Source organism: Antechinus flavipes, chromosome 1 (genome assembly GCF_016432865.1).
Source record: "Antechinus flavipes isolate AdamAnt ecotype Samford, QLD, Australia chromosome 1, AdamAnt_v2, whole genome shotgun sequence".
NCBI classification, from domain to species: domain Eukaryota; kingdom Metazoa; phylum Chordata; class Mammalia; order Dasyuromorphia; family Dasyuridae; genus Antechinus; species Antechinus flavipes.
Window position 1 is genome coordinate 58,467,944 of NC_067398.1, and position 7,594 is coordinate 58,475,537.

Genomic DNA, 7,594 nt, shown 5'->3' on the forward strand with positions numbered 1-7,594 from the left:
CTACCCCAGATCATTCAATCTGAAAAAGTAATAGGGAGATTAACTCAAACATGCCTTTTTTTTTTTTAACCTAAAGTCTGATTTTATGAGAAAACTCTTTCTACTAGCTCTCCTATATCAGCTTTCACTCTGCAACATCAGGTGCTGAGAAACTGAGTGACCTGTCCAGGGAGCCCAGCTTGGGAGTGTCAGAGTGCTCACAACACATGGCTTCTGGGGACTTAATTTACATAGCTGAAATCACTGAAGACTTAGATCCCAACTTGGGGTCTGTGAACTTGTTTTTAAAATATTTTGATAACTGATGTCCTTTGTAATTCTAGGTCTCTTATTTTATGCATTGAAAAAGAGAAAAGCTTATAGGTTTCACTAAACTGTCAGGGAGGTTCCCGATACTAAAAAGATTAATGACTCCTTTCTGAGATCCTCAAATTCGACTCATTTTATGAAGGGTGATAGCAACTCAGATTTCCACAGAGCTTTAGGGCTAAAGAAGCAGCATCCTCCCATCTGGTGAGGTGGGCAATACAACAAGGGTCAGAGGTCTAACAGCCAGCAGAGTACCCTGCCCTGAACATCACTATCCTCATCTCTCAGATGGAGAAGCTATAGCCCAGAAAGGGTGATGCTGAACAAGCTGCATGTTCCCACAAGATGGAATATATCAGGCTAGCTGAAGCCAGAATTCTAATTTCCTTCCATTTTATTATGTCTGTGAAGCTTATCATGTTATAGCTAAGAGAGACTTTGGGTATCATCTAGTATCACTTTCCTTCAACTGATAGATAAGGAAATTAAGGCTCCCAGGGGGGAAGGGACTTGCTCAGGGTGACAGAACTTCAGTGACCAAGCTGGGACAAGACCCTACATCTTCTGACCAAATCAACACCAGGTCGCTCTACTACACCAGGTGCCTTGCTTGGATCCCAGAGTCCTGGTTCCCAGCCTTACCTGTTCTTCCCATCAGCCAGAGGTGGGAGGAGATAGCCAAGGTAGTTCCACTACCTCTGTCCCTTGGTGGGAATCTTCCCAAAACCTGTTCTCAACTCAGAACCTGTCACTGTTCAATTAGCCAGAGTAGGGCTGGATGGGGCTGGGCTAGTCTGGCTAAGGTCAGAGTCCCTTTTGTCACCACCTCCAGCCATGCTCAGGGCACTCAAGCCCATTGCACGTAAAGCTGAAACTCCACCTGGAGTGATGTCTGGCCAGAGTCATGAGGTTAGAGGTCATATTGGAAGAACCAGAAGGTTCTGGTTCTTGGGACAGCCCCTTTCTGCCCCCAGCATGGAAATCTGGGACCCTAAAGTTCTCTGGGCCATTCCCCAGCCTTGGGCGACTCCCACGACTCTCCAACTCTAGAGGACTTTGCCTGTACAAAGGTAGACCTCTCAGGGCTGGCAGTGTATCCTATACTCTGATCCTGCAATAAGATGAAAATGTATGTGTATACATGCACGTCCCACACAGAAAGTCTTCCCAAGAAGCACACTGCCCCACTTCTTCTTCATGGAAATGAGTCTAGCACAGGGATAGGACACCACCCCAAAGGCTGTGTAAAACGTGATAAGATAAGTGCATTAAAGAGGGAGATGGGGGTTGTTAACCGCAAGGAAGATCAAGGAAAGCTTTCCAGACAGGAGGCTTTTAGTTGGACTCCAAAAGAAGGCTGGGGGTTCAGCAGGTATAAAGGATAGTATATAGGATGGCAGAAGGGACCTCAGGGACCTCTGAATTCACATACTGAGACCTTCAGAGGTGAACCTAAAGTACCCAGAGCCAGAATTTGAATACAGCTTCTCTGACTCCTCAGCTAGACTTTTCTGCCCCATACCAACAGCTATTTCAATGGGATCTCTAAAGTTCCTACAGCTTCAAAGATAAATGGATCACTTTACTTTTTAAGTTAATTTAATTAACAATTTTATTTGCTCTTCATCCTCCTTCCCACCCCCTCTCAATTGGTAAAAGAAAGGAAAAAAGCAACAAAATCTTTGTAACAAATATATATAGTCAAGAAAAAACAAATTCCCTCATTAGCCCTATTCAAAAATTCATCTCCTGGTATACCCTGAGTTCCTCACCTCTGTCAAGAGATAGGGAACATGCTTTCTCATTGTCCTCTAGAATCAGGGCTGGTTATGGTGTTGATCAGATGAGCGAGTGTTTATATAGCACTTCCTTCATAACAAGCTTGAGAGGTCAGCAGTGTGCTGGGCGCTAGTATTCTGATCTTCATTTACAGATGAATCAATTGTAACCCTTTCATCTCTGAAGCTTCCATCCTGAATCTCCTGTTCAATGACTATCTCACCTGAACCACTGTTTTAGGAGACCCCCCCAGGATATTTCACTTCATCTCCTACTCCCTGGTCATCTTTACAATCCAGACAATTATCTTGTGGAATGTCTGCCCTCCCCTGATCCAGTTCTGGAACCAAATAATTCCAGAATTGTTCCTGGAAGGCATATGTCAATCTACTAATTATCCTTGTAACTTTCCCACCAAAGTGTCCTTCCTTGGCTACCAGTCTTCTGGTCTCCTGCTATTAGAGCTAAGCACTTTGAGGCAAGGGACTATCTAAAACTATTGAACTGGTTTGTTTGTTTGTTTTTTCTTTTCGATATATCTAGAACTCAGCCCACCCTTGGCTCAAAATAATCAATTAATAAATGCTTTTATATTAATTGATTAATTTTTTTATTCATTTAGCAACTTGTCTAGGGCAACCAAATAGGTGATAGAGAAAGGGCTTAAACCCAGATAAATTACCAGAAAAGGATTAGGGTAGGGCAAGGTCAGGAATTCTACCTATATGCAGATTTTAAATTTATATTATGGTTATTTGCATATTCTTACCATTTCTCTACCCCAACTCCATCAGGTTTATGTTCCTGAAGGCAATAATAATGGTAACAACGATGATGATAAGGAATTATGCATACTTTTGTCTGTTATCACCCATGATTAATACCCACACTTGTAGGAGGTCCTTAGTTTGTTAAATCAAATTAAATTTCCCTCTTGAGCTAAGAGCATATGCTTTTAACATTGGTAGACTGGTGGCTGACCAAGGATTTAACTTTACTGAGAGATAGATTTTGGCTGAACATCGAGAAAAATGTCTTTAAGTTTAAGTTATACAAGTGATAATGAGTTTCTCATCACTGGTGATTGATCACCTCCGGTGGATTTTATAGAAAGAATTCATTATTTGAGAAGAGAGATTAGATGGTTTTTGAGGTCCCTTCCAATATTAAGATTCTATAATTCTTTGAAAAAAAAAAAAAAGAGAGTCCCTAGTCAGAACTGATCTATTCAGATTGCCCAAAATAGAAAGAAAAAGTGAGTTTCCTGGGGAAAAATAAAAGATGGGGTAGTAGAACTCAAATCTAGAATGATTTTTTTTTAAAATTCTTTTGTGGCCTTAGGCTTGAGCAAACTAAGCAGTTGGGATAAGAAGTTGATACTTATGAAATGAAGAATTTAGGGTAAAGCAGAGTAACCAATTTTACAACTACCACAACTCAACTTTTTTTTATATATTAAGGTTAAAATCTCTATTCCTCCTACTGTTTCTTGGGAAATCTTTCAATCAACAAGTCATTTTGCTGGTAGTATACTTGATAAATATTTAACAACCAACTTTGGTGGGGGGGAAGAGAGAGGAGAGCAGGGGAGATTGATAAAGAGATAGAATATATTCTACATATTAAAAATGTTTTTAAAATAATTTTTATCAATAGTATTTATTTCCTCCAGTTTTATCAAAAGACAAATTATGACATTCTTTTTTTTTTTTAATTTTGAGTTTCAAATTTTCTCCCTCTCTCCCTCACCTCCCCCCTCTCTAAGAGATAAGCAATTTTATATAGGGCATATATGTGCAATCATGTAAATCAGATTTCCATATTAGTCATGTTGTAAAGAAGAAACAGACCAAAAGGGGAAAAAATCCATAAAAATAATAAAGTGAAAATAGTCTGTTCCGTCTGAATTCAGACCCTTATCTGTTGTTTCTCTGGAGGTGGATAGCATTTTCTTTATGAGTCCTTTGGAATTGTTTTGGATTATTGCATTTGAGAGGAACTAAATCAGTCACAGTTGATCATTATACAATATTCAACATCCTTTTAAGTTGAATCTGCATTGCTAAAATTTTCTCCTTTACTTTTTAAAGTCTAGACAAATCAACAAAACAATAAATCAAACCCAGATTTGTAGCCTTTGCCAGTTTCTGAAGTGTAAATGTTCACAATGAAAATCTCCTCTCAAACATTAGTAGGAGCTGACATCAACAGACTCCTGAGTGTGGTTAGTACTGAGCCAGGCACCGGAGGAAGAGATAGAAGGTACTGCATGAGATCAAGTTCTTGCTGACATTCTATCTGTGATTAACACAGGGTAAGTAATAAAGGAACAAATGAGGTATTCAAATAAGGGATCTCAAGTTTGAGTGCTGAAAGAGTTGAGTAGTTCTGCCTTCACTCTTATCTGTTAACAAACACTATAGTATCTGGTCCAAGCAAGGGGTCTACCTTTTCCTTATTCTTCCTTCATACATAGTTTAACCTATCCACAGTCACTGCCATTATTTTTAGCATCTTTATGAGATTCATTCATTTTGAATTAGTTTTCTTGGCATTTGTTTTTCAAACTTAACATTCAGCTAAGTGCTTGCTAAAGCCAAAGAAATAGCAGAAAAAATGTCAAATAAGGACAGAAGCCTAGATACAGTGAGGTACTTCACTGAGTATTCTTTAGTCATTTTCATTGCATAATTAATCTAACCCTTCTTGTCCTTCCCCCCCCCTTTACAAACATGTATAATCAAGCAAAATAAATTCTCATGTGTGCCATGTTTTAAAAAAAAACCAAAACATGTCTCAACCTGCATTCTGAGTCCATCACCTTTTTAACTTGGAGGTAAGAGCATGTTTCATCATGATTCCTCTGAAAGCCTGGTTATTCAGTGTGTTGATCAGAGTTCCTAAATTTATTTGTCCTGATACTCTTTTTATAGATTAATATTTGTCCCTCCCTTCACCATAAGCATAATTTAAAAATTCTGAGCTCACTGAATTAGATTCCGTGTATCTACAATGATTTCTTTACCTACCTTTTTTTCTTCTTCCTTGGGTTCATTCAGAATTGTCTTGTTAGAATTTCATTTCTTTTTAAAATCTCCTATCCATTATGAGTTGAATGCCCTTTTAAAGCTTCAGATCACAGAATCATATTCACATTTTCTCATGACTTTTAAAAACTTGCTTTCCTAAAGGATGAGGTAATTATTTGGTTGTACCTAATATTTCCTTTCCTCAATATTATGAACTCCAAGATAATTAAATAATTTTCTGTCAAGGTTCCTATTTTCACAATACCAAATAATTCCTCTTTGATGATCATAAAATTAAGTCCACAATAGTAGCTTCTCTAAGAGTCTAATCTGCCTTCTGAGATATTAAGCTATAGGTAAAGAACCAAATTTATATTAGCTACTCTTTTAGCAAGAATGAGATAATCATCAGGTATCTGAACAGTTAAAGTTTCCATCAGTACTGTTCTAAATTTCCTAACACGTGGCCTTCATAATCATTCTGTTGTCATGGTCAGTTGGTGAGCATCTTTATTGTTTTGCTTTTGAGAGACAATTAGAGTTGTGATTTTTGCAAGGTCACACAACTAAGTCTTAAGTGTCTGAAGTCATTTTGACCCCTTATAGATGAGAAAATAGAGTACAAAGAGTTTTAATGGTTTGTTCACAGTCATAGAACTAGCAAGTATCTAAGGTAGAATTTGAATTCAAATCTTTCTGAATCCAGGTCTAACATAACATTTTCCATTCAGTGTCATTCAATGTAGAGTCCCGTTGAGGTTCAAGTTAACCCTCAGTGATGTCACGCTATGAGATCACCTGATGGTGACCTTCATTTTCTTCTCATTATTACCAAATAGCTCCTTCACGAGAATAAAGCCAAGAATTGGCCAGTGACAAATGCTGGTGTTGGAAGATAACAGGTGCTGGTTTCAGGAGCCAGGATACAAATTGATAAAGTCTAGGATTCCCTCTTCCTTTAATAGCCTTTGGTTTCTGTTGAGTTTGGAGCCTGAAGTGGGGGTGGGGTGAGTTATTAGGAGATTTTGCAGATAGCAACTACATAAAACCATAGACTGGTCTGCAAACATGAGCTGTCTCCTGGGCCTTCAGTGGGAACCTAACAGAACAAGTCAGCAGTATTATCAGCAATCAGTGAAATCAATGATAGGAGGTATCAGTTAAGCTGGCAACCAATGATCTCAGCTTCTACTTTGCAGGTTCCTTCTATGGGCTTGTGGGTGAGACATGACTTTAATATTATATTCTTTAAGTGACTATTGCCTGTTTTCTCCATCTAAAGCCTTCGGAGCTTACATTATTACTGGATGGTACTGCAGGCATTATATAATCCAAGCCATTTATTTTATTGATGAGGAAATGAAGTCAGAGTTTGAGTGATTTGACCAAAATTACACAGGTGCTAAGCAGCAGCTCCAATGCCAGATCTTCCGGTTACTGGGTCCAATAAATAGTCCTTCCATTTCTTACATCAGGACTTTGTTTCTTGTCAGTTCTCTTAAGGTCCCATGAGAAAGCAGTGTGCCTTAAGTGGTCAGAGTTATTTCTTGGACTCAAGATCATTCTCACCAAGATTGAGTCTATATACATTTAAGATTATTTTTTGTTTTGTTTTGTTTGGGTTTTTGGGGGGAGGTGAACCTAATGTAGCGATTGGTCTATGCCCAACATTTTAATGCTTCATGGATGCTGTCCATTTCTCACTCTCAAACACAAACCCATATTGATCAGAGAACAATACTTTCCATGGTAGTGTTGTCTAAAATCAACATCTTTTTACCCACCCATTGCCACTGTTTTCTGATTTTGTTCCTTCCTACCTATTCCCTGGTCACTAACAATCCCCTTCAGTATTAGTTGGATTTAAGTCCCTCAATCCTCCCAGTTATTCTCTCTTCCCTTTATCCAATTCCAACAGTTTAGATCTTTGTATAAATCTAAACTTGGTCAACTGAGGTTTACAAAACTCTTCCCTCAATCCTGCAAAATGGGGAAATGAAGAATTATCCCTATGTAATACAATGTACACTACACCTCTATTATGATAAGGAGGAAAATGAGATGAAGAAAAAAATGACATTCACAGGATCACCCAGCTCTTATAACAGAAAGAGCAATGGGTTTGAAGTCAGAGGGCCTGGGTTTAAATCCCACTTTTCTTTTCACTGCTTGTGTGAACTTGGGCAAATCATTTAACCTTTAGAAGTCAGGTTCCTCAATATGTAGAATCGGGCCAGATAGTCTCTAAGTCTAGCTTTGAGAGTTCTATGCCAGAACCAGGAATTAAAATTTGAGAAGTTAAGGGTTCTTTGCACCATATTCTAAACCAGACTATCATTCTTTGCTCAATTCCAGCTCTTCTTTGACTTCTTTGGCAACCCATCGGATGCCTATAGTTTTGGGGGCTAAGTGAAAGAAGAGGTGATCTCTTCCACTCACTCACCTCCCATGTCCAAGATGGGAAAAATGAGAATCAA